This window comes from Oncorhynchus keta, unplaced genomic scaffold, assembly GCF_023373465.1.
Source record: "Oncorhynchus keta strain PuntledgeMale-10-30-2019 unplaced genomic scaffold, Oket_V2 Un_scaffold_5814_pilon_pilon, whole genome shotgun sequence".
Lineage (NCBI taxonomy): Eukaryota > Metazoa > Chordata > Actinopteri > Salmoniformes > Salmonidae > Oncorhynchus > Oncorhynchus keta.
In genome coordinates this window covers 277,709-303,302 of record NW_026290966.1, presented here as the reverse complement: position 1 = coordinate 303,302, position 25,594 = coordinate 277,709, and the positions used below count along the sequence as shown (strand labels likewise).

Here is a 25,594-nt window from a genome sequence, read left to right as displayed (position 1 = left end):
GCCTGCTGAATGCTAACGCTAAATGCTATGCTAAATGCTACGCTAGCTATCAATACTGTTACACAAATGCTTGTTTTGCTATGGTTGAGAAGCATATTTTGAAAATCTGAGATGACAGTGTTGTTAACAAAAGGCTAAGCTTGAGAGCTAGCATATTGATTTAATTTCATTTGCAATTTTCATGAATAGTTAACGTTGCATTATGGTAATGGACTTAAGGCTGTAGTCACGATCCCGGATCCGGGATGGCTCGACGCAAGAAGTTAAAGCACTTCATGATAACAGATGTGAGAGCTACAGCGCAGTAGTCGTTGTGGCATGAAGCCTTAGAGTTCTTGGGAACAGGAATGATGGTAGTCATTTTGAGACAAGGGGATTACAGTCTGGGTCAAGGAGTGCTTGAAAATTATGTTTGCCAGCTGATCTGCGCATGTTCTGAGAACACGCCCTGGAATATCGTCAGGCCCTGTGGTGTTGCGAGTGTTGACCTGGTTAAGAGAGCGAGATCACCCAGTACTCTGGGTCGGTGGGGTCCCTCATGCACAGTACGGTGTTGTTATTGTCGAGGCGTGCATAAAATGCATTGAGTTCGTCTGGAAGAGAGACATCATTGGACAGATCATGGCTGGGTCTTCCTTTGTAATCCGTAACAGACGATAGCCCCCGCCACACGCGGCGGGAGTCTCAGCCTGTGTAGTGTGATTCCACCTTATTCCTATGTTGTTCTTTTGCTTGTTTGATGACTCTGCGGAGGTCATAGCGGGACTTCTTGTCTGCGATAACTCTGTGTGCAGTAGCCCTGTCCTTTAGCATAGCGCCAACCTCCAGGGCTTTTGATTGGGGAAGCAGAAAACCTTCACTGTGGAGACAACGATGCTGATGCATTTCCTTATGATATCAGTGACGGAAGTGGTTAGGAAAGCAGTCCTGTAGCATCATCTCTGATTCTGAAGATCATTTCTCAAAGGAGCAAGTCACGGGTACTTCCTGTTTGAGCTTCGGCTTGTAAAGCGGAAGCAGGAGTCATTATCTGATCTGCTGAATGGTGGACGAGGGAGTGCCATGTATGCTTGCTTGTGGGTAGAGTAACAGTCTAGGACTTTATAGCCCCCAATGGCGAAGGAGATGTGTTGATGGAAGTTGGGCATCGTGTGTCTTAACCTCTTGGTCCTACCTGGCACGCAGGCGTCCCATCTAGAGCTCTGGAAATGCAAATGCGCTACGCTAAATGCTAATAGTATTAGTTAAAACTCAAATGTTCATTAAAATACACATGCAGGGTATTTAATTAAAGCTACACTCGTTGTGAATCCAGGCAACAAGTCAGATTTTTAAAATGCTTTTCGGCGAAAGCATGAGAAGCTATTATCTGATAGCATGTAACACCCCAAAAGAACCGCAGGGGACGTAAACAAAATAATTAGCATAGTCGTCGCTACACAAACCGCACAAATAAAATATAAAACATTCATTACCTTTGACCATCTTCTTTGTTGGCACTCCTAGATGTCCCATAATCACTATTGGGTCTTTTTTCCGATTAAATCGGTCCATATATAGCCTAGATATCGATCTATGAAGACTGTGTGATAAACGGAAAAAAATTGCGTTTCATAACGTAACGTCATTTTTTAAAATTCAAAAAGTCGACGATAAACTTTCACAAAACACTTCGAAATACTTTTGTAATGCAACTTTAGGTATTAGTACACGTTAATAAGCGATACAATTCATCAGGAGGCGATGTCAATTCTATAGGTGTCTGTTTCGAAAAAATGTCTTGGAGAGAGCTCGACCAAAACATCCGGTCGGAGATTCCCTTGATTCGGTTAGACCAAGAATCAATTGCGAATCAAATGACAAGACTCTAGACAACGTGTGGAAGCTGTAGGCACTGCAATCTCGGCCTCATTTAATTCGATTCACTTTGAACAATTCCTTGAAGTCGCGGATGGATATTTTTTTCCATTTTCAGTGATCAGATATTCCTGCACTTTTCGATGAAACGCACGTTCTGTTATAGTCACAGCCGTGATTTAACCAGTTTTATAAACGTCTGAGTGTTTTCTATCCACACATACTAATCATATGCATATACTATATTCCTGGCCTGAGTAGCAGGGCGCTGAAATGTTGCGCGATTTTTAACAGAATGTTCGAAAAAGTAGAGGGTCGACTTAACAGGTTAATGACGCAAAATTAAAATCGCTAGCGACAAGAAAGGCGGCCTCCGGATGTAAATGTTCCTGCTTGTTTATAGCCTCATACAGTTTGTTAACTTCTAGCTTGTTATATTTCTTGTCCTGAGGTGGAATGTATACAACAGCTGAAAACTCCTTCAGGAGGTAGAAGGGTCAGCATTTGACCATCAGGTATTCCACAAAGGGTGAACAATGGGTCAAGACTACTTTACTTTACTCTACTGTCCTGTCTGATCGGTGAATGGAGAATCCATGGAGCTGGATAGCCATGAGGGCTATCTTGTCCGAAAGCCATGCTTCAGAAAAGCAGAGAATATTGCAGTTACGAGAATCTTGTTGGTAGCAAATCCGCGATCAGAGGTCATCCATCTTATTATCACGTTACTGTACTTTGGAAAATATAATGGAGTGAAGAGGTGTCGTTGGTTTTCCATGAATCTGATCAGAAATCCCCCTCTCCTGTCTCTGCGACCACAGCGTTTCCTCTGAATTACAGAAAGAGCCCAGGGCAGATGAGAGAGACAGAGAGAGGGAACTGGCATGTGGGGTCAGATGGAACGCCAGCAAAGTCTTTCTCTGTAGCCTTCAAACATGCCTGTGTGTCTTGTCAAGGACGCACGCACACAGACATGTCAAGGACGCATGCACACAGACATGTCAAGGACGCACGCACACAGACATGTCAAGGACGCACGCACACACAGACATGTCAAGGACGCACGCACACACAGACATGTCAAGGACGCACGCACACAGACATGTCAAGGACGCACGCACACAGACATGTCAAGGACGCACGCACACACAGACATGTCAAGGACGCACGCACACAGACATGTCAAGGACGCACGCACACACAGACATGTCAAGGACGCACGCACACAGACATGTCAAGGACGCACGCACACAGACATGTCAAGGACGCACGCACACAGACATGTCAAGGACGCACGCACACACAGACATGTCAAGGACGCACGCACACAGACATGTCAAGGACGCACGCACACAGACATGTCAAGGACGCACACACAGACATGTCAAGGACGCACACACAGACATGTCAAGGACGCACGCACACAGACATGTCAAGGACGCACGCACACAGACATGTCAAGGACGCACGCACACAGACATGTCAAGGACGCACACACACAGACATGTCAAGGACGCACGCACACAGACGGACGGATGGATGGAAAGACAGACAGACAGACATTGTAAAATTGAAATGATGAAAAATAAGGAACAATTAGTCAATCACATTGTGATTATATCCGCTATTAACACATTAACAACAGTCTTCCAATAGGCCTGAGACAGGACCAACGGTCTCTAAGGCTAAGCTCAGAGGAACATGACCTGAACCTAAGTGTACAGTATGTCTTGACAAGGAGTCTGTCAATAACAGTGTCTACATTTACTTGCTCAAAACTATTTTTTCACATGATCACTTCTCCAGAAACCAGACAGAAAGGAAACACTCATTTTAAACACATGAGTTCTGGTAGACTCATAAAGGTCATCTTTCAGACATAAAGATTTCTGTCAGATATGAAATATATAACTGTTTCACTTTCTTCCTTCTCACTATAGCTACCTCTCTCATCACACTCTCCCCTGCACACACTATCTCCCCAGTTCCCAGCTGTTGGCCATTTTAGTTACCAGCTATCATCATGCGTTCTCCCTCCACACACTCTCTCTCTCCAGTCTCCAACTCTTGGCTCCTTGGGCACTTCATGGCTTGGTTTCCATGTTGGTTGCCCCACCACCTCCCTCTCCCACACACACTGCCTTGCCCCCTCCCCTCCTGCCCTGTGCCACTGCTCCCTGTATTGACGGGGATAATTGTCCCTGAATGGATGTGCAGATTCCCATGGATGTCAGTCGAGGCCCTTGGCCTGTTCCCTGCATCCCTCCCCTGTCTCTCCTCCCACCCTCTCTCACCCCCATGCAATAGAGATTAGGAAAGGGGGAGAGAGGAAGAGAAAGGAGGGAAACAGAGAGAGGGGAGGAGAAAGGGAGAGGTGGTAAGGTTTGCCATGAAACGGGCTCATCTGTGTCACCCAGCAAATCTCTCACCAAGAATAAATAAAATAAAATAAAATGTATTCTGATAAGTGCATATCACATGGATACATCAATAAGGGTCTAGTCACTCTATATCTCGTCACTCTATATCTAGTCAGGATATTTAGTCACTCTACATCTAGTCACTCTATATCTAGTCAGGATATTTAGTCACTCTACATCTAGTCACTCTATATCTAGTCAGGATATTTAGTCACTCTATATCTAGTCACTCTATATCTAGTCAGGATATTTAGTCACTCTATATCTAGTCACTCTATATCTCGTCACTCTATATCTAGTCAGGATATTTAGTCACTCTACATCTAGTCACTCTATATCTAGTCAGTATATTTAGTCACTCTACATCTAGTCAGGATATTTAGTCACTCTACATCTAGTCACTCTATATCTCGTCACTCTATATCTAGTCACTCTGTATCTAGTCAGGATATTTAGTCACTCTACATCTAGTCACTCTGTATCTAGTCACTCTGTATCTAGTCACTCTGTATCTAGTCACTCTATATCTCGTCACTCTATATCTCGTCACTCTATATCTCGTCAGTCTATATCTCGTCAGTCTATATCTCGTCACTCTATATCTCGTCACTCTACATCTAGTCACTCTACATCTAGTCAGGATATTTAGTCAGTCACTCTGTATCTAGTCACTCTGTATCTAGTCACTCTGTATCTAGTCACTCTGTATCTAGTCACTCTCTATCTAGTCACTCTGTATCTAGTCTTCTCACATCCTTTTCAACAGTTTTAATTGCTAGGTTGGTTTGGTATTAAAGCTAATGATAATAAGATATTTGACCCATAAGGTTTACTATATTCCAATCTCATAGTTCTCAATCTCTTAGATATTGCTCCTCATGAGTAAACAGCATTTCAATCAATAAGATAATGTAAGTGCTCATTAATGAACTGTTCCCACACAAAAAAATAAGTTCATTTTCTGATTCCCACCATCTCTCCAGTCCCTATACAGTGGTACAGCTATATGATATGTCATGCCCCCATCACGCCCACGCACCCTCACCCTGCCAGCTGTAACAGATATCCAGAGTGGGCTCATGCAAGCTGGCAGAGAACTGCCCACACGAAGCCATGTCCGCCTCTTCAAGGAAGCCAGAGCCAGCTACGGCACACCACATTCAATCACCCTGCACCACCAGTCACACAGAGTCAGAGAGAGAGTCAGAGAGAAAGTCAGAGAGAGAGTCAGAGAGAGAGAGAGAGAGAGAGAGAGAGAGAGAGAGAGAGAGAGAGAGAGAGAGAGAGAGAGAGAGAGAGAGAGAGAGAGAGAGAGAGAGAGAGAGAGAGAGAGAGAGAGAGAGAGAGAGAGAGAGAGAGAGAGAGAGAGAGAGAGAGAGAGAGAGAGAGAGAGAGAGAGAGAGAGAGAGAAATATGTGTCCCCCTGCCACAACCTGAGGGACAGTGAGTGAAAGTGAAATGTAATGTCAATAATATTTCCCGTTTTGTCTTTCATACCATGTCCTGTGGCTTTCTGAAATAAAGAAAAGGGTGAAGAGAGAGAGGGTGAGTGCCATAAAGAAAAGGGTGAAGAGAGAGAGAGGGTGAGTGCCATAAAGAAAAGGGTGAAGAGAGAGAGGGTGAGTGCCATAAAGAAAAGGGTGAAGAGAGAGAGGGTGAGTGCCATAAAGAAAAGGGTGAAGAGAGAGAGAGGGTGAGTGCCAAAGAAAAGGGTGAAGAGAGAGAGGGTGAGTGCCATAAAGAAAAGGGTGAAGAGAGAGAGGGTGAGTGCCATAAAGAAAAGGGTGAAGAGAGAGAGAGGGTGAGTGCCAAAGAAAAGGGTGAAGAGAGAGAGGGTGAGTGCCAAAGAAAAGGGTGAAGAGAGAGAGGGTGAGTGCCATAAAGAAAAGGGTGAAGAGAGAGAGAGGGTGAGTGCCAAAGAAAAGGGTGAAGAGAGAGAGGGTGAGTGCCATAAAGAAAAGGGTGAAGAGAGAGAGGGTGAGTGCCATAAAGAAAAGGGTGAAGAGAGAGAGAGGGTGAGTGCCATAAAGAAAAGGGTGAAGAGAGAGAGGGTGAGTGCCATAAAGAAAAGGGTGAAGAGAGAGAGAGGGTGACTGCCATAAAGAAAAGGGTGAAGAGAGAGAGAGAGGGTGAAGAGAGAGAGGGTGAAGAGAGTGAGAGAGGGTGAAGAGAGAGAGAGAGGGTGAAGAGAGAGAGAGGGTGAAGAGAGAGAGAGAGGGTGAAGAGAGAGAGAGAGGGTGAAGAGAGAGAGAGAGGGTGAAGAGAGAGAGAGGGTGAAGAGAGAGAGAGAGGGTGAAGAGAGAGAGAGGGTGAGTGCCATAAAGAAAAGGGTGAAGAGAGAGAGGAAGAGAGAGAGAGAGGGTGAAGAGAGAAAGGGTGAGTGCCATAAAGAAAAGGGGGAAGAGAGAGAGAGGGTGAAGAGAGAGAGAGAGAGAGAGAGAGAGGGTGATGCCAAAGGAAAAATGATAGAGGAAATAAAAGGTGGACATAAAAGGCACATTCATCTGTAGCAGTAAAGGGAAAGATTGTGAATCAATCATCCAGGACCGTTGCACTATAATGAGTCTTGCATTATTTGAATTGATGAAATATCTCCCAAAGGAAAGAGCTGAAATGTCATAGTTTCTACTTCAAACTGAAGCAATAAGAGTAAAGATCTTTGTGTGTGTGTGTGTGTGTGTGTGTGTGTGTGTGTGTGTGTGTGTGTGTGTGTGTGTGTGTGTGTGTGTGTGTGTGTGTGTGTGTGTGTGTGTGTGTGTGTGTGTGTGTGTGTGTGTGTGTGTGTGTGTGTGTGTGTGTGTGTGGAAGAAAGAGAGAGACAGAGACTAGTCAGCTACCCTGTATAACTATACCTCCTCTCATACGACAACAGCCCTTAAAGCAGCACTCTGGGCCCATTCCAAGACCGAGTGGTAATTGTGTTTGGATCTCCCTTCAAGTCGACTCCAGTGATTCTAGGGAGAGTTTGGGAACGTTTGGAACCAGTGAGGTTTGGCTCCCAGTCTCACCATCAACCTCACCTCAAATTAACCTCATTACCAGTTCTTCCAAGAGGGAAATGGACATTTGGCTGTGTGTGATGCTATGGTGTACTGGGCTGTGAGGGTTGTTATAGTGATATGGTGTACTGGGCTGTGAGGGTTGTTATAGTGATATGGTGTACTGGGCTGTGAGGGTTGTTATAGTGATATGGTGTACTGGGCTGTGAGGTTGTTATAGTGATATGGTGTACTGGGCTGTGAGGGTTGTTATAGTGATATGGTGTACTGGGCTGTGAGGGTTGTTATAGTGATATGGTGTACTGGGCTGTGAGGGTTGTTATAGTGATATGGTGTACTGGGCTGTGAGGGTTGTTATAGTGATATGGTGTACTGGGCTGTGAGGGTTGTTATAGTGATATGGTGTACTGGGCTGTGAGGGTTATTATAGTGATATGGTGTACTGGGCTGTGAGGGTTGTTATAGTGATATGGTGTACTGGGCTGTGAGGGTTGTTATAGTGATATGGTGTACTGGACTGTGAGGGTTGTTATAGTTATGGTGTACTGGGCTGTGAGGGTTGTTATAGTGATATGTGTACTGGGCTGTGAGGGTTGTTATAGTGATATTGTGTACTGGGCTGTGAGGGTTATTATAGTGATATGGTGTACTGGGCTGTGAGGGTTGTTATAGTGATATGGTGTACTGGGCTGTGAGGGTTGTTATAGTGATATGGTGTACTGGACTCTTTATTGAGTGAATTTTAACTAGTGTTGATTAAGTAAATAAGAGAACAAAAGCAAAGTTCCATCGCAAACAAAACCTGGACTGAGTGGGATGGGGATTTGCACATATGTGTTAGAATCTTAGTTCCTGTCATGCGATTGGCTGAGGAAATACAAAGGGTTAGCAGAGGAAGAGGAGGAGGAAGAGGAGGGCAAATCCCTTTTATCGCTATCACCTCTTAATGAATTAATTCAGGGAAATGAATCACAATGGGACTTTCCTCACACACATGCACACATTGGTGCACGCGCACACACACACACACGCACACGCACACACACACACACACACACACACACACACACACACACACACACACACACACACACACACACACACACACACACACACACACACACACACACAAAATGCATAATAAACACACAAAATATCTGTATGCTCCACAGCCCAGAGTTATTAGCTAGTAGAGAGTTAGTAGACATGTTTCTCAACGACTGCATGTGTCTAAGCATATCTGATCATATTTACCAACAAACACAAGGCGAATGTTACTCCTGCCTGCCTGGGCTCATTAAGCCTCGCCAAGCAGTAGGGCTCTGTCCCAAATGACACCCTATTCCCTATTTAGTGCACTACTTTCAACCAAAGCCCTATGGGTCCTGACCAAATGTACTGCACTCAACAGAGACTAGGATGCCATTGGCGATAGAGCCGAACCCTCACTGCCAAGTCCTGCCCACAGCCCTGGAACCAGGACCTCACCAATGCTGTTGTCACAGCAACCCTGCATCCCAGAGCAAATGGGGAAGGTGGGGGGCGGAGGGGCAGCATGATGTCATCCTGTGGCACTGTAGGGGCCAATCAAACCTTGAGAAAATGATGTCACCTTTTGTTACGACGGTCCATTCAGCCCTATAGAGGAGCAGTGAATTGAGAGCTGCAGAGAGGTCACTCTTCCCCCTGAGTTGTGTGTGAGAAAGACAACAAAAAGAGGAGAAGGGGAAAAAGGAGGCAGGCAGGCAGGAGCAGGGAGGCGCATTGTGGACATGCTAATGGTGTTGACCGTGGGGCAGGCCCATAAAGATGTCATGAAACACAACTTCCAAAACACCAGTGCCAAGCCCCCTCCTCCCCCCTGCCATCCAGCTCCTTCATAAGATCCCTCGAAACGCTTTCAACTTGTCAGAAATCTGTCAAGCGCATGTACAAAAGGCTAAAGCACAGTGCAATGAAGCCTGTGCTCGGTTCGCTTTGTTTTATCTCAACAATAAACAAGTCCTCTTGAGGAATAATTGCAACCCCCCCCCCCCTAACAGCACCATTCCTCCCTCAACAGCACCACAAAAAGCCCTCACCATACCACCTAATAACCCTCATCCTTTATATCCCATCCCCCGCTGTGTCCATATGGTTCACTAAGTCAAACATTATTATTATTAATATATTTCACCTTTATTTAACCAGGTAGGCCAGTTGAGAACAAGTTCTCATTTACAACTGCGACCTGGCCACGATAAAGCAAAGCAGTTCGACACAAACAACAACACAGTTACACATGGAATAAACAAACATACAGTCAATAATACAGTAGAAAAAGTCTATATACAGTGTGTGGAAATGAGGTAGGATAAGGGAGGGAAGGCAATAAATAGGCCATGGTGGTGAAGTAATAGTAATTAATAGTAAATGTAATATAGTAATTAAACACTGGAATGGTAGATGTGCAGAAGATGAATGTGCAAGTAGAGATACTGGGGTGCAAAGGAGAAAGAAAAATAAATAGAAACAGTAAGGGGATGAGGTAGTTGGATGGGCTATTTACAGATGGGCTATGTACAGGTGCAGTGATATGTGAGCTGCTCTGACAGCTGGAGCTTAAAGCTAGTGAGGAAGATACAAGTCTCCAGCTTCAGTGATTTTTGCAGTTCGTTCCAGTCATTGGCAGCAGAGAACTGGAAGGAAAGGTGGCCAAATGAAGAATTGGCTTTGGGGGTGACCAGTGAGATATACCTGCTGGAGCGCGTGCTACGGGTGGGTGCTGCTATGATGACCAGTGAGCTGAGATGAGGCAGGGCTTTACCTAGCAGAGACTTGTAGATGACCTGGAGCCAGTGGGTTTGGCGATGAGTATGACGCGAGGGTCAGCCAACGAGAGCATACAGGTCGCAGTGGTGGGTAGTATATGGGGCTTTGGTGACAGAACGGATGGCACTGTGATAGACTGCATCCAATTTGTTGAGTAGAGTGTTGGAGGCTATTTTGTAAATGGCATCGCCAAAGTCAAGGATCGGGGTCTCTCTCCCTCTCTCTCTATCTCATCTGTCTCTCTCTCTCTCTCTCCCTCTCTCTCTCTCTCTCTCTCTCTTCTGTCTCTCTCTCTCTCTTTCTATCTCATCTCTCTCTCTCTCTCTCTCTTTCTATCTCAACTGTCTCTCTCTCTCTTGTCTCTCTCCTACTCTCTCTCCTCTGTTTCTCTTTCTCTTCTGTCTCTCTTTCTCTCTCTTCTCTCTGCTGTCTCTCTTTCTCCCTCTTCTCTCTGCTGTCTCTCTCTGCTGTCTGTCTCTCTTCTGTCTCTCTCTCTTCTGTCTACCTCTTTTCTCTCTCTCTCTCTCTCTCTCTCTCTCTCTTCTCTCTCTCTCTCTCTCTCTCCAACTCTTCTCATTGTCTCTCTCCTGCCTCACTTTCTCTCTCACTCACATGTAATAACCCCATCATGTGAGTGGGAGGGAAATTCTAGGGGACATTTCCCTGTGCTGACCAAGACAGTGAGAGTACTATTATGACATATAGCACTTCTCTGTGAACACTGTACACACTCAGAACACTGAACCTGTCATAGGTTTCCTTCTTTAACCTAGAAGTAAACATTTACAATACATATATCTATAGTTTAAACAGGAACTCAACCTCCTACACAATAACAGTCTTGACCATATTATGTTAAGGTCAGAGAAAGTTTGATCTCTATGTGACCTAATGGGGAAATATGACATTACTGTCGGTTTCTTACTCTAACAGACTCTTTCACACAGTGGGTAAAGATTCTTAATGGTATTTCCTGACCTTCAAATGGCAGGTTCTGTCATTTTGAGACAAGATACCTGATTGTATAATCATAGAGTATTTATGCTTTTTAATCCCCAAGGGGACATTTGTTGGGTCACACTTTATTTGGATAGTCTGGGTTTTCCATTTGTAGATTCTCTATATGGTCAGTGGCGATTTTAGCATGTAAATCTTGGTGTGGAAAACCCCCAGAAATGGTTTAAGATGAATGCCAGCAAAGCCACAACACAACACAACACTAAACAATACATGAATTGCACTTTAACGGTGACAAGCGGTGCCCACAAACTGTTAGGGCCCAACATTAAACTGTCCCAATGGCAGAGCTGCCTTGTCTGGCAGCGAAATAATTCATTCAGCCTCATTTATTGCCTTTTAAAAAATATAGCTGGTATGGCTGACTTGATAAACAAATATGGTTTCTACTGACAATTGAGATGTACAAACTATGGCATAAGGGAACGATGAGTGGATAAGAGGCATTCCATAATTTCAATTAAGACAGTAATGAGCGAGCGACGAAGGACATAGTCAATATAAATGTGTTCAGCACTTTTGAAATGTACAGCAACAGGATGCAGAACATGGGCTGCTCTTACAGTATTTTCCCTGTACACCAAGTCAGAACTGTAGGATAAATAAAGGGGGCATATAAGCAGACAATGAAACCTCTTCCAATATCAGATGATGATGTTTCTCAAAATCAGGTTATAGGCTAGATGTGCACAATCAAGTCAGAACCTTAGGCGAAATTAGAGGTGAAAATAGATCAAATTATTAGGTTGAGGCACATGGGCTACTAACAGCTTACTACACAACATACACTGAGTATGACGTTCTTAGCTACAGCATACTTATCTCCCTTGCACATTTTTGGACTCACCTTGGCTTGTGATGTGCTCACTTAAACATGAAGGTGGCGCGGCGCTTTTGTCATCAAACTTTGTCATCAAATTCCGGCATTCTCTGGATTTATGGTGGGAACTCTGAAAAGCACACACAGCCACTCCATTGAATAGCAGGCTACTGGTTTCTTTGCAATGCTTGAAGTTAGCCACTGATACCTTCCAAACGACTAGTTGTTGAATTTGCGATTTCCAATTTGTTGTGTAATCTTTACGCCCAATGGCCGATGAGCACCGATACGTTTTATCTATAATTTCTCTTCATTATTTCAATTCATATGACAAGAATGGAAAAGGATTTGCCAGTAGACTGGATTCATGATGATGACTACTAGCTAAGACTTGGAAAGTAAGATGTTGACATGATCAGTCCAATCAAAGCTACTGTACATATTTTTTTACCTTTATTTAACTAAGTCAGTTAAGAACACATTCTTATTTTCAATGACAGCCTAGGAACAGTGGGTTAACTGCTTGTTCAGAGGCAGAACAACAGAATTGTACGTTGACAGCTCAGGGATTTGAACTTGCAACCTTTCGGTTTCTAGTCCAACGCTCTAACCACTAGGCTACCCTGCCACCCCATATAGCATGATTTGACGTCATTTTATCTGTGGCCAATGACCTGAGCCTTCTTGGAAGGGCACTTGTAATATAACTCTATGGCAGGACCCAAAGGGCTGACATTTTGGATGTCTACCCTTACTAAGGACATGAACTTGGCGATGACGTAGTGTCCCCATGAGTGACAAAACACCGAGCCAATCACAGCCAAGCAGCCAAGCTGCTCCCACAACAGCTCAATAGGGTTGAGACTGTGCTGGCCACTCCATTATAGACAGAATACCAGCTGACTGCTTCTTCTCTAAATAGTTCTTGCATAGTTTGGAACTGTGCTTTGGATCATTGTCCTGTTGTAGGAGGAAATTGGCTCCAATTAAGCGCCGTTCACAGGGTATGGCTTTGCAAAATGGAGTGATAGCCTTCCTTCTTCAAGATCCCTTTTACCCTGTACAAATCTCCAACTTTACCACCACCAAAGCATCCCCAGATCATCACATTGCCTCCACCATGTGCTTGACAGATGGCATCAAGCACTCCTCCAGCATCTTTTCATTTTTTCTGCATCTCACGAATGTTCTTCTTTGTGATTTGAACGCCTCAAACTTAGATTTGTCTGTCCATAACACTTTTTCCAATCTTCCTCTGTCCAGTGCCTGTGTTCTTTGCCCATCTTAATCTTTTCTATGTATTGGTCAGTCTGAGATATGGCCTTTTCTTTGCAACTCTGCCTAGAAGGCCAGCATCCCAGAGTCATCTCTTCACTGTTGACGTTGAGACTGGTGTTTTGTGGGTACTATTTAATGAAGCTGCCAGTTGAGGACTTGTGAGGCATCTCTTTCTCTAAACTAGACACTCTAATGTACTTGTCCTCTTGCTCAGTTGTGCACCGAGGCCTCCCACTCCTCTTTCTATTCTGGTTAGAGCCTGTTTGCGGTGTTCTGTGAAGGGAGTAGTACACAGCGCTGTATGAGATCTTCAGTTTCTTGGCAATTTCTCACATCTTCATTTCTCAGAACAAGAATAGACTGACGAGTTTCAGAAGAAAGGTCCTTGTTTCTGGATATTTTGAGCCTGTATTCAAACCCACAAATGCTGATGCTCCAGATACTCAACTAGTCCAAAGAAGGCCAGTTGTATAGCTTCTTTAATCAGAACAACATTTTTCAGCTGTGCTAACATAATTGCAAAAGGGTTTTCTAATGATCAACTAGCCTTTTAAAATGATAAACTTGGATTAGCTAACACAGGAGTGATGGTTGCTGATAATGGCCTCTACGCGTATGTAGATATTCCATTAAAAAATCAGGTGATTCCAGCTACAATAGTCATTTACAACATTAACAATGTCTGCACTTGTATTTCTGATCAATTTGATGTTATTTTAAATGAACAAAAAATGTGCTTTCAAAAACAAGGACATTTCTAAGTGACCCCAAACTTTTGAACTGTAGTGTACATTTGTTTGCCTAAAAATGTGGGGCTCAAAACAGGTGGCTCTGCAGGTCGCGACTGTACATGGTTATACTATCAACAAACTATCTGTTGATAAACAACTGCTTGCTAAGGTTACAGTTGGGATTAAGTTTAGAATGAGGTTTTGGGTAAGCATTAAGGTTAGGGCTAGGTTTAAGGTTAAGATTAGGGTTAGGATAAGGGTTAAGGTTAGGTTTAGAGCTAGGGTTAGTAGATAGTTAGTTGAAATGGTACTGATAGTCTGCAGATGGACTATCCAAATAAAGTCTTATCTATTTGTTTTGATAATATGAATAATCATGATGACAGACTGCCTTGCTTTGATGTCATTATTACCCCACATAGTAACAGCCACCACACAACGGGCCAGGGAGCAAAGCCCAACAACACACTAACTGCTAGACCAATAGGAAGGGCAGGGCCTAAACATACACTAACTGCTAGACCAATAGGATGGGCAGGGCCTGAACACATTAATTGATAGACCAATAGGAAGGGCAGGGCCTAAATACCCACTAACTGCTAGACCAATAGGATGGGCAAGGCCTGAACACATTAATTGATAGACCAATAGGAAGGGCAGGGCCTAAATACCCACTAACTGCTAGACCAATAGGATGGGCAGGGCCTGAACACATTAATTGATAGACCAATAGGAAGGGCAGGGCCTAAATACCTACTAACTGCTAGACCAAATCAAATCAAATGTATTTGTCACAAAGACATGTTTAGCAGATGTTAATGTGAGTGTAGCGAAATGCTTGTGCTTCTAGTTCCGACCATGCAGTAATATCTAACAACTAATATAACCTAACAATTTCACAACAACTACCTTATACACAAGTGTAAAGTGTAAAGGAATGAATACGAATATGTACATATATGAATGAGTGATGCCCGAACGGCATAGGCAAGATGCAGTAGATGGTATAGAGTACAGTATATACATATGAGATGAGTAATGTAGGGTATGAAAACACTATAAAAAGTGGCATTGTTTAAAGTGGCTAGTGATACATTACATCAAGATGGCAAGATGCAGTAGATGGTACAGAGAACAGTATATACATATGAGATGAGGAGGAGGGCAAATCATCCAGGATGGCACATCAATGCGAGATGTGGCAAGAAGGTTTGCTGTGTATGTCAGCGTAGTGTCCAGAGCATGGAGGCGCTACCAGGAGACAGGCCAGTACATCAGGAGACGTGGAGGAGGCCGCAGGAGGGCAACAACCCAGCAGCAGGACCGCTACCTTTGTGCAAGGAGGAGCAGGAAGAGCACTGCAAAATGACCTCCAGCAGGCCACAAATGTGCATGTGTCTGCTCAAACGGTCAGAAACAGACTCCATGAGGGTGGTATGAGGGCCCGACGTCCAACACCGTGCAGGACGTTTGGCATTTGCCAGAGAACACCAAGATTGGCAAATTCGCCACTGGCGCCCTGTGCTCTTCACAGATGAAAGCAGGTTCACACTGAGCACATGTGACAGACGTGACAGTCGTGACAGTCTGGAGACGCCGTGGAGAACGTTCTGCTGCCTGCAACATCCTCCAGCATGACTGGTTTGGCGGTGGGTCAGTCATGGTGTGGGGTGGCATTTCTACTCGCCAGAGGTAGCCCGACTGCCATTTAAAAAAAATATATATATTTTACCTTTATTTAACTAGGCAAGTCAGTTAAGAACAAATTCTTATTTTCAATGACAGCCTAGGAACAGTGGGTTAACTGCCTGTTCAGGGGCAGAACGACAGATTTGTAGCTTGTCAGCTCGGGGGTTTGAACTTGAAACCTTCCGGTTACTAGTCCAACGCTCTAACCACTAGGCTACCCTGCCACCCCATTAGGTACCGAGATTAGATCCTCAGACCCCTTGTGAGACCATATGCCGGTGTGGTTGGCCCTGGGTTCCTCCTAATGCAAGACAATGCTAGACCTCATGTGGCTGGAGTGTGTCAGCAGTTCCTGCAAGAGGAAGGCATTGATGCTATGGACTGGCCTGCCCATTCCCCAGACCTGAATCCAATTGAGCACATCTGGGACATCATGTCTCGCTCCATCCACCAACGCCACGTTGCACCACAGACTGTCCAGGAGTTGGCGGATGCTTTAGTCCAGGTCTGGGAGGAGATCCCTCAGGAGACCATCCGCCACCTCATCAGGAGCATGGCCATGCGTTGTAGGGAGGTCATACAGGCACGTGGAGGCCACACACACTACTGAGCCTAATTTTGACTTGTTTTAAGGACATTACATCAAAGTTGGATCAGCCTGTAGTGTGGTTTTCCACTTTAATTTGGAGTGTGATGCCAAATCCAGACCTCCATGGGTTGATACATTTGATTTCCATTGATCATTTTTGTGTGATTTTGTTGTCAGCACATTCAACTATGTAAAGAAACAAGTATTTCATAAGAATATTTCATTCATTCAAATCTAGGATGTGTTATTTTAGTGTTCCCTTTATTTTTTTGAGCGGTGTATATGTTGAAGAGAGTGGGGTTTAAGCTGAATCCCTGTCTCATCTCCCTCCCCCCCCACCATGTGGAAAGAAAGAAAGATTTTTTTTCCAATTTAACCGCACACTTGTTGTTTGTGTACATGGATTTTATAATGCTGTATGTTTCCCACAACACCACTTTCCAGACATTTTTAAAAATAAAATAAGCATGAGAAGACCGTGCCTTTGTTTTGGTTTGTTCATTTGTCAATTAGGGTGCAGAGTACGGTAATTTGGTAAAAAGACAATTTGACATTTGCTCGGTACATTGTTTTCATTGAGGAAATGTACGAGTCTGCTGTTAATGATAATTCAGAGGATTTTCCCAAGGTTACTGTTGACATATATCTGACGATAGTTATTGGGGTCATATTTGTCTCCACTTTTGTGGATTGGGGTGATCAGTCCTTGGTTCCAAATATTGGGGAACATGCCAACGTTGAGGATGATGTTAAAGAGCTTAAGTATTGCCATTTGGAATTTGTGGTCTGTATATTTGATCATTTCATTTAGGATACCATCAACCCCACAGGCCTTTTTGGGTTGGAGGGTTCGCATTTTGTCCAGCAGTTCATTCTATGTAATTGGAGATTCCAGTGGGTTCTGGTAATCTTTAATAGTTGATTCTAAGATCGGTATTTGATTATGTTCATGGTTTTGCTGTTTGTTCTTTGTTATAGAGACAAAAATATTGGAGAAGTGGTTTATCCATACATCTTGGTTGAGGTCAGTGATAAAGTAGTCTAAAGGACTACTGCCAAGAGATGAGCAATAGGTGTACCTACCGTAGGAGTCCCCTCGAAGCCTACCGTTGACTATGTACATACCCAGCGTCCGACAGAGCGGCAGGAGTTGTAACCGGTTTTGTGGGGCATAATGAGGGGGGAATGCTGTCACCTGTAGGTAGGTGTTTGTCCCCCTGTGTGCTGACGGTGTCAGGTTCTTGTCAAGTTCTGGCATTTAGGTCACCACAGACTAGTACATGTCCCTGGGCCTGGAAATGATTGATCTCCCCCTATAGGATGGAGAAGCTGTCATCGTATGGGGGGATATAGGTAGCACAGATGACCTCAGACCTCTTTTCTCCCTCTCTCTTTCTCTCTTCTCCCTCTCTCTATCTGTGATCTGTGTATGCATCTTTGTTTTACCTTTATTTTATTTAACTAGGCAAGTCAGTTAAGAACAAATTCTTATTTTCAATGACGGCCTAGGAACAGTGGGTTAACAGAACGACAGATTTGTACCTTGTCAGCTCGGGGGTTTGAACTTGCAATCTCTCTCTCCCTTTCTCACTCTCTCTCTCCCTTCATCTAGCTCTCTCTCTCTCCAGACAGATAGACAACATGACGTACTGATCTATGAAACTACCATAGATGAGAAGATAAGACACTCTGACAGCAGTAATTAATTCATGTCAACATTTACTGTTTGGATAGAAGCTGTTTGGATAGAGATGTCAACTGGTTTGCAAAACTGGCGAGGAACAATGTATTATTTGTTTAATCTAACATTTAATTATCCAGGTGAGACAAATCATTGTTTACAATGGCGACCTGACAAGTGGCAAGTGCTGCAATGTACTGTCATATTGTCACATTTGATACAATGAGAAGGTAAACATGTCTCAATATACAGGCTTATTTTATGTTGTTGAAATAGTGGCATATTGAAGTGCCTTCAGAAATCTTCAATGGACCTGTTCAGCATTCTTCAAGTTTCAATAAGGACATAATATAGTGAATTAGAAAATACAAGTACATGTATCATGTTCAATAAGTACATCAGCAGCTCAGTGTGATGTCATAGATGTTTTAAACAGAAAGGCAGTCCTTTAGACATGTGCAGTAGAATAAAAGTCATTCTGTTGGAATCCCATTGGGTGAACTGGAGTGGATGACTGTCATGTCTTATTCCAGAAGAAATGTGAGACTGTCCCATGTATGTTATGGGGGCAAGGGGTGTTGGTGGTTAAAGTGGACTGTAACTTTCCATGGAGGATGTGATGAAAAGTGGACTGTCCCATTATGTACCTGTCCAGAAGGGGCTGAGGAAATGTGAAGTGTCCCATTATGTACCTGTCCAGAAGGGGCTGAGGAAATGTGAAGTGTCCCATTATGTACCTGTCCAGAAGGGGCTGAGGAAACGTGAAGTGTCCCATTATGTACCTGTCCAGAAGGGGCTGAGGAAACGTGAAGTGTCCCATTATGTACCTGTCCAGAAGGGGCTGAGGAAACGTGAAGTGTCCCATTATGTACCTGTCCAGAAGGGGCTGAGGACAACACTGGACAACACTCCTCACATTAGTCTAAAGGTCTGTATTCTGATATTAATAAATGATATTGATGATAGCCAGATGCAACATGGAACTTCCACTGCTGCTGCTGATACAGGATCCAGTCCAGAGAACATCCAGTAGCCATCTTCTCTCCATCCCTGAAAACACAACAAGAGGAGCAGATGACTGAGTGTCCATACATCCCTGAAGATGTCCTAAAATAGACAGCGTATGCACACTTCATTCCAAACAGTGACCCATTCAAATACTCAGTTAAGTCTGACACAGATAAAGTCCTGCACCTTCAAAGCTCTTTCAATGAAGACTCTCCATGCATTTTAGACCAGAATTAGGTTTAATCTTGTTCTGGGAAACAGGCACTCAAAATACGTATTCTTGCCTAAACCCCCCCCCTAAAATGATAGAACCAACAAACCCCCCACAAAATGGAATAAATCTAAAGCAGAATATTCTGGAATCAGAGGACAGGCTTTGTTAATAAATCAAGACATCAGAAATGTTGATGGCTCTAGCAGAGCAGATTGCGTTGCCAACAGGCGCATTCCATCCAGCGGGCCTTTACTCAACGTGATGTTGTGGATGAATCTGGATGGATCTGAATTATCCCAATTATTACATTACCAGTGTTGAGGAGATCAAGGTTAAAGCAATGGAGCAGTGGAGTTCTGCTTCCAGCAATGAGGATCACATTGAGCCAGCCTACAGTGCATGCAGCTGGACACCAGTACTAAAAGACAGTCCTAGGTTCAAATAGTATGTTGTTTTCTTTCAAATGAGCTTTCCCTTCACAATGGAACCGATGGGATAGTCCCACATCTGGAAACCCTGCCCATCTGGCACTACGGGCAGGCCCAAGCCAACACTCAAATAGTCACATAGTATTGGTTTTGAACAAAAAGCAAAACTATTTGAACCCATGTCTGGAATATAGTACAGTACCAGGCTAGATTAGAGGACCACACATCAATCAACACTCCACCAACCCTCAGCAATTCCCCTTCTAGAACGGCACAGAGCTCAATCAGAGACAGGAGGCCCATCTGATTAAAGGAAACCAGTTGTATCTTGTGGTCAACAAAGTCCCGATCTACCAGGAACTATGATGGAATATTATCATGTTCTGTAAATGTCACAGGTGTGCTCAGAGTTACATTCCATGTGAGGGACTAATGGGAAATAATTCATACCAAAACAGCTGTGGTGTTTCATTAAGCTTTTTGATGTGAGAACAAGAGACTTCTAGCATTCTCACTGTTTTGCTGATTCGTAACCTCAGTGCTTCCAACGCTACTCTAGTTACTATGGGGTCTATCTGAAGCAGCCCGGGGGAGTCCCAGGGTGAGGTAGTGCAGGAAGGTGGCCTGTTTACAAATCAATGCCTTTTAATTAACCTGTGCTGCAAACCTTCCCAACAGCCACCCACACAATGACATCACTGAGATGTTGACATCCTCTATGGGTTGTCATGGTGATGGTGCAGACTAGGCAGAGAGACTGTCTCATCATATAGAGCCTCAGGGGAGGAAGGACGTGTCAATAGACAGGGAGTGATCTGTCAACACATCGCTCTTCTTTCTGCTCTGTCTGCCCTGAGCCTGATAATACCTGCAGGGAGTCACATTCCAACACTACCTGTCTGACCTGCCTGCCCTGATTCTCTCTCTCTCTCTCTCTCTCTCTCTCTCTCTCTCTCTCTCTCACCCTCATCCCTCTCTCACTCCTACCTGGCATACCACCCCTCTAACCCTCCATCCACTGTCCCTGACTCTCTCTCTCCCTCCCTTACCCTCATCCCTCTCTCTCTACCTGGCATCTAACACCTCCCCTCTGACCCTCATCCACTGTCCTCTAACCTCATCCTCTCTCTCTCTCCCTACCTGGCATACCTCTCTCTCCATCCACTCCTCTCTCTCTCTCTCTCTCTCTCCCTTACCCTCATCCCTCTCTCTCCTACCTTGCTCCTCCCCCTCCAACCCTCCATCCACTGTCCCTGACTCTCTCTCTCTCTCCCTTACCCTCATCCCTCTCTCACTCCCTCCTGTCCACCCCTCTAACCCTCCATCCACTGTCCCTGACTCTCTCTCTCTCTCTCTCTCTCTCTCTCTCTCCCTCTCTCCCTTACCCTCATCCCTCTCTAACTCCTACCTGCATACCTCCCCCTCCAACCCTCCATCCACTGTCCCTGATTCTCTCTCTCCCTCCCTTAGCCTCATCCCTCTCTCACTCCTACCTGGCATACCACCCCTCTAACCCTCCATCCACTGTCCCTGACTCTCTCTCTCCCTTCCTTACCCTCATCCCTCTCTCACTCCTACCTTGCATACCTCCCCTCCAACCCTCCATCCACTGTCCCTGACTCTCTCTCCCTCCCTTAGCCTCATCCCTCTCTCACTCCTACCTGGCATACCACCCCCTCTAACCCTCCATCCACTGTCCCTGACTCTCTCTCTCTCTCTCTCCCCTTACCCTCATCCCTCTCTCACTCCTACCTGGCATACCACCCCCTCTAACCCTCCATCCACTGTCCCTGACTCTCTCTCTCTCTCCCTTACCCTCATCCCTCTCTCACTCCTACCTTGCATACCTCCCCTCCAACCCTCCATCCACTGTCCCTGACTCTCTTCTCATCCCTCTCTCACTCCTACCTTGCATACCTCCCCCTCCAACCCTCCATCCACTGTCCCTGATTCTCTCCCTCTCTCCTCTATCTCCCTTAACCTCATCCCTCTCTCACTCCTACCTGGCATACCTCCCCCTCTAACCCGGTCCTCCCCAATTAAGGTGCCACCAACCTTCTGTGTATGCCATCTATATGGATGTAGGATCTTTGTCTTGTATGTTATCCGTGGGATCTACATGTTTAGAATGATGCTTTGTTAATGTCAGTATTGCCTTATACAGTAATTAAGCTTTATGTCTTGTATGTGAATCCATTCATTTTACAAACTTGCTTTGATATCCACATCTCATGGCCATTTCTCCATCTCCGTCAGCTAAACGTATAATACTTGATAGCACATGGTTTTGCTGTAGTCAGATTAACATTTTAATAGGCTAAATGCTTAGTCTTATTACGCAATTCCTCAAAATGTTCTTAGGAATTAGTAGTTTCCTTAGGAACTTCGTAAATATCTTCTTATGTGGCACTGACATTAGTGACATGCTTCAAACTAACAAATAAGCTTATGTGACAGGGATGATAGGATTTGGTTATTTCGTTATTTTTCACACATTATAGCCATCAGACTAGCTATATCAAAACCACGAGGGATTCTACTCTGGCTACTCTGTCCTCTACCATGAGGGATTCTACTCTGGCTACTCTGTCCTCTACCACGAGGGATTCTACTCTGGCTACTCTGTCCTCTCCCACGAGGGATTCTACTCTGGCTACTCTGTCCTCTACCACGAGGGATTCTACTCTGGCTACTCTGTCCTCTACCACGAGGGATTCTACTCTGGCTACTCTGTCCTCTACCACGAGGGATTCTACTCTGGCTACTATGTCCTCTACCACGAGGGATTCTACTCTGACTACTATGTCCTCTACCACGAGGGATTCTACTCTCACTACTATGTCCTCTACCACGAGGGATTCTACTCTGGCTACTCTGTCCTCTACCACGAGGGATTCTACTCTGGCTACTCTGTCCTCTACCACGAGGGATTCTACTCTGGCTACTCTGTCCTCTACCACGAGGGATTCTATTCTACTCTGGCTACTCTGTCCTCTACCACCAGGGATTCTACTCTCACTACTCTGTCCTCTACCACGAGGGATTCTACTCTCACTACTCTGTCCTCTACCACGAGGGATTCTATTCTACTCTGGCTACTCTGTCCTCTATCACAAGGGATTCTACTCTGGCTAATCTGTCCTCTACCACGAGGGATTCTACTCTGGCTACTCTGTCCTCTACCACGAGGGATTCTACTCTGTCCTCTACCACGAGGGATTCTACTCTGGCTACTCTGTTCTCTACCACGAGGGATTCTACTCTCACTACTATGTCCTCTACCACAGGGGAGAGAGGCCGAGTCTGTCTACTCTGTCCTCTACCACGAGGGATTCTACTCTGACTACTCTGTCCTCTCGCACGAGGGATTCTACTCTGGCTACTCTGTCCTCTACCACGAGGGATTCTACTCTGGCTACTCTGTCCTCTACCACGAGGGATTCTACTCTGGCTACTCTGTCCTCTACCACGAGGATTCTACTCTGGCTACTCTGTCCTCTACCACGAGGGATTCTACTCTGGCTACTCTGTCCTCTACCACGAGGGATTCTACTCTGGCTACTCTGTCCTCTCCACGAGGGATTCTACTCTACTCTGTTCTCTACCACGAGGATTCTAATATGTCCTCTACCACAGGGAGAGAGGCCTAGTCTGTCTACTCTGTCCTCAACCACGAGGGATTCTACTCTGGCTACTCTGTTCTCTCCACACTACTCTGAGGGGGATTCTACTCTGTCCTCTACCACGCTACTCTGTCCTGTCTACCACGAGGGATTCTACTTGGCTACTCTGTCCTCTACCACGAGGGATTCTACTCTGGCTACTCTGTCCTCTACCACGAGGGATTCTACTCTGTCCTCTACCACGAGGGATTCTACTCTGGCTACTCTGTCCTCTACCACGAGGGATTCTACTCTGGCTACTATGTCCTCTACCACGAGGGATTCTACTCTGGATACTCTGTCCTCTACCACGAGGGATTCTACTCTGGCTACTATGTCCTCTCCCACGAGGGATTCTACTCTCACTACTATGTCCTCTACCACAGGGGAGAGAGGCCGAGTCTGTCTACTCTGTCCTCAACCACGAGGGATTCTACTCTGGCTACTCTGTCCTCTACCACGAGAGATTCTACTGGGCTACTCTGTCCTCTACCACGAGAGATTCTACTCGGGCTACTCTGTCCTCTACCACGAGGGATTCTACTCTGGCTACTCTGTCCTCTACCACAGGGATTCTACTCTCACTACTATGTCCTATACCACAGGGGAGAGGGTCGAAGTCTGTCTCTCTGCCATCGGGGAATGGCAAGGGACAGTGACGGTGTAAAAACAAGTGGTCCGACATCAAGGTGGCTGCTAAGAAGAAGGCTGAGAGAACATTCATGTGGACCAGCTGGGGAGAAGGTGTCGTCCATCATTGAGATGGTGGTAGAGGGACTGCGTGACAGGTAAGTTAGGTAGCTACGTTGGCTCGCTAACACGTAACAACGTTATAGACAACAACATAGCTAACGACGTTAACGTTAGCTAAGTTAGCCAAGTTCTTCTTTGCAAATTGATGTGATAGCGCTAGCTATATAACACATTCTAGAATATTGTAATATATTGTTAATTACTAGCTAGCTAGATAATGCGTGTTTAATCTGTATTCTTGCTGTATTTAAATATATTTAAATATAATAGTAGCCAACTGTGTCTGTGGCGCAAGAAAACGTTCATGTTTACAAAAGTATCCATTCGGGCTCTCAAGACAAGGATTTAGTCCTAAAGTTAAGTACATTTCCAGAAGAGATCCTAAAACACTATTTTCATCCCATTTCTCCTTAACTTTTTTCTTGGGAAGAAACTAATAGTAGCAACGTTGCTTAACTTTCTTTCATAAGTCTATAGTTAAGGAAAAATGGCAGTTAAGAAGATATTTGTTCTTAAAGGTTTTTGTGAATCCGGCCCCTGTACCTTGAAGCTGAGCCAGTATTGCAGCAGAATCAGCCTGCTAAACCAGGCCTCAACCTGTCTGTGTGTCTGTGGTGCCTGGGCCTGAGGCTGGCCCGTATCTCTCCTTCTATGATTTAGACCATTGATGGCCAACACATCACAGTTGTGAGTACCTGTCTTTCTTGACGTTGTGCGTATTTGGCTGTACATTGTGGCTGTACATGTTGGTTGAAGAAGCTGCCTACGACTCTCCTTATCAGCTCAGCCAGGTACATCTGCCTGTCTGCTGGTACTCTGCCATCCACATCCACACATCAACACACAGACAAATACAATGCTCCCCTTCACCTTCTCACATAGGGAAGGGGAAGAGAGAGGAGAGAGAGAGAAAGAGGGAGGAGAAAGAGAGTGGTGTAGAAAGAAAGAGAGATAATGAAATAGAGAGAGGTTAGAGAGAGAGAGAGAGAGAGAGAAGGGAAGGGAAGGGAAGATTCAGGCTATGACTCACTCTTATGAGAGAGAGAGTTCTTGTTGAGTCAGGGTCAGATCTGGGTGTCCCACCTCCAGCCTAATAGTGGTGCACTGAGCACCGTCCATTCTCTGTGATTGTCCCTCTACGTCCCACACACACCTCTCATTCAGGCTGCCACAGCGCTACACAGCCCAGATATCAACAGTTCCCTTTGAGATGGGCGACTGCATGGCTCTGAGGTGGCCCATCAGAGCATATCTCCATTCATTCAATACACTGAAAGGATCTGAGACTCCGGCCTGTGGGTTTGAAGTGATATCTCTGTTGTGCCTCGGCCTCTGCATTCTTTACTATACTGTCATGACTAGAGTGAGTTACACAGCGTTGTGTGTGTGTGTGTGTGTGTGTGTGTGTGTGTGTGTGTGTGTGTGTGTGTGTGTGTGTGTGTGTGTGTGTGTGTGTGTGTGTGTGTGTGTGTGTGTGTGTGTGTGTGTGTGTGTGTGCACTCACGCGTGTGTGTGGAGGGAGCTCACAGTACTGTCTTCGTGTGGATATAGTGACACCAACCCGGAGATACATATGCCGCCCTGCCAGATCAAAACTCAAATAGCTTGGCTACAGTACTCATCCACTGGTCCTGTTT

The 25,594-nt window shown here is 45.0% G+C and overlaps 2 long non-coding RNA genes across 3 annotated transcripts in view; one reads left to right on the top strand and one right to left on the bottom strand.

Moving 5' to 3' along the window:
- Positions 1-25,594, top strand: part of LOC127929215 (uncharacterized) — a 126,874-nt gene that overhangs the window by 3,601 nt on the left and 97,679 nt on the right. The gene's annotated exons all lie outside the window — the stretch shown is intronic.
- Positions 17,914-25,594, bottom strand: part of LOC127929209 (uncharacterized) — a 126,681-nt gene continuing 119,000 nt past the window's right edge. For both annotated transcript variants that reach the window (XR_008133850.1, XR_008133851.1), the window contains exons 2-3: positions 18,630-18,764; positions 17,914-18,539 (exon numbers count right to left, since the gene is read on the bottom strand). This is a non-coding gene — a long non-coding RNA (uncharacterized LOC127929209). The remainder of the gene's footprint in view (positions 18,540-18,629; positions 18,765-25,594) is intronic.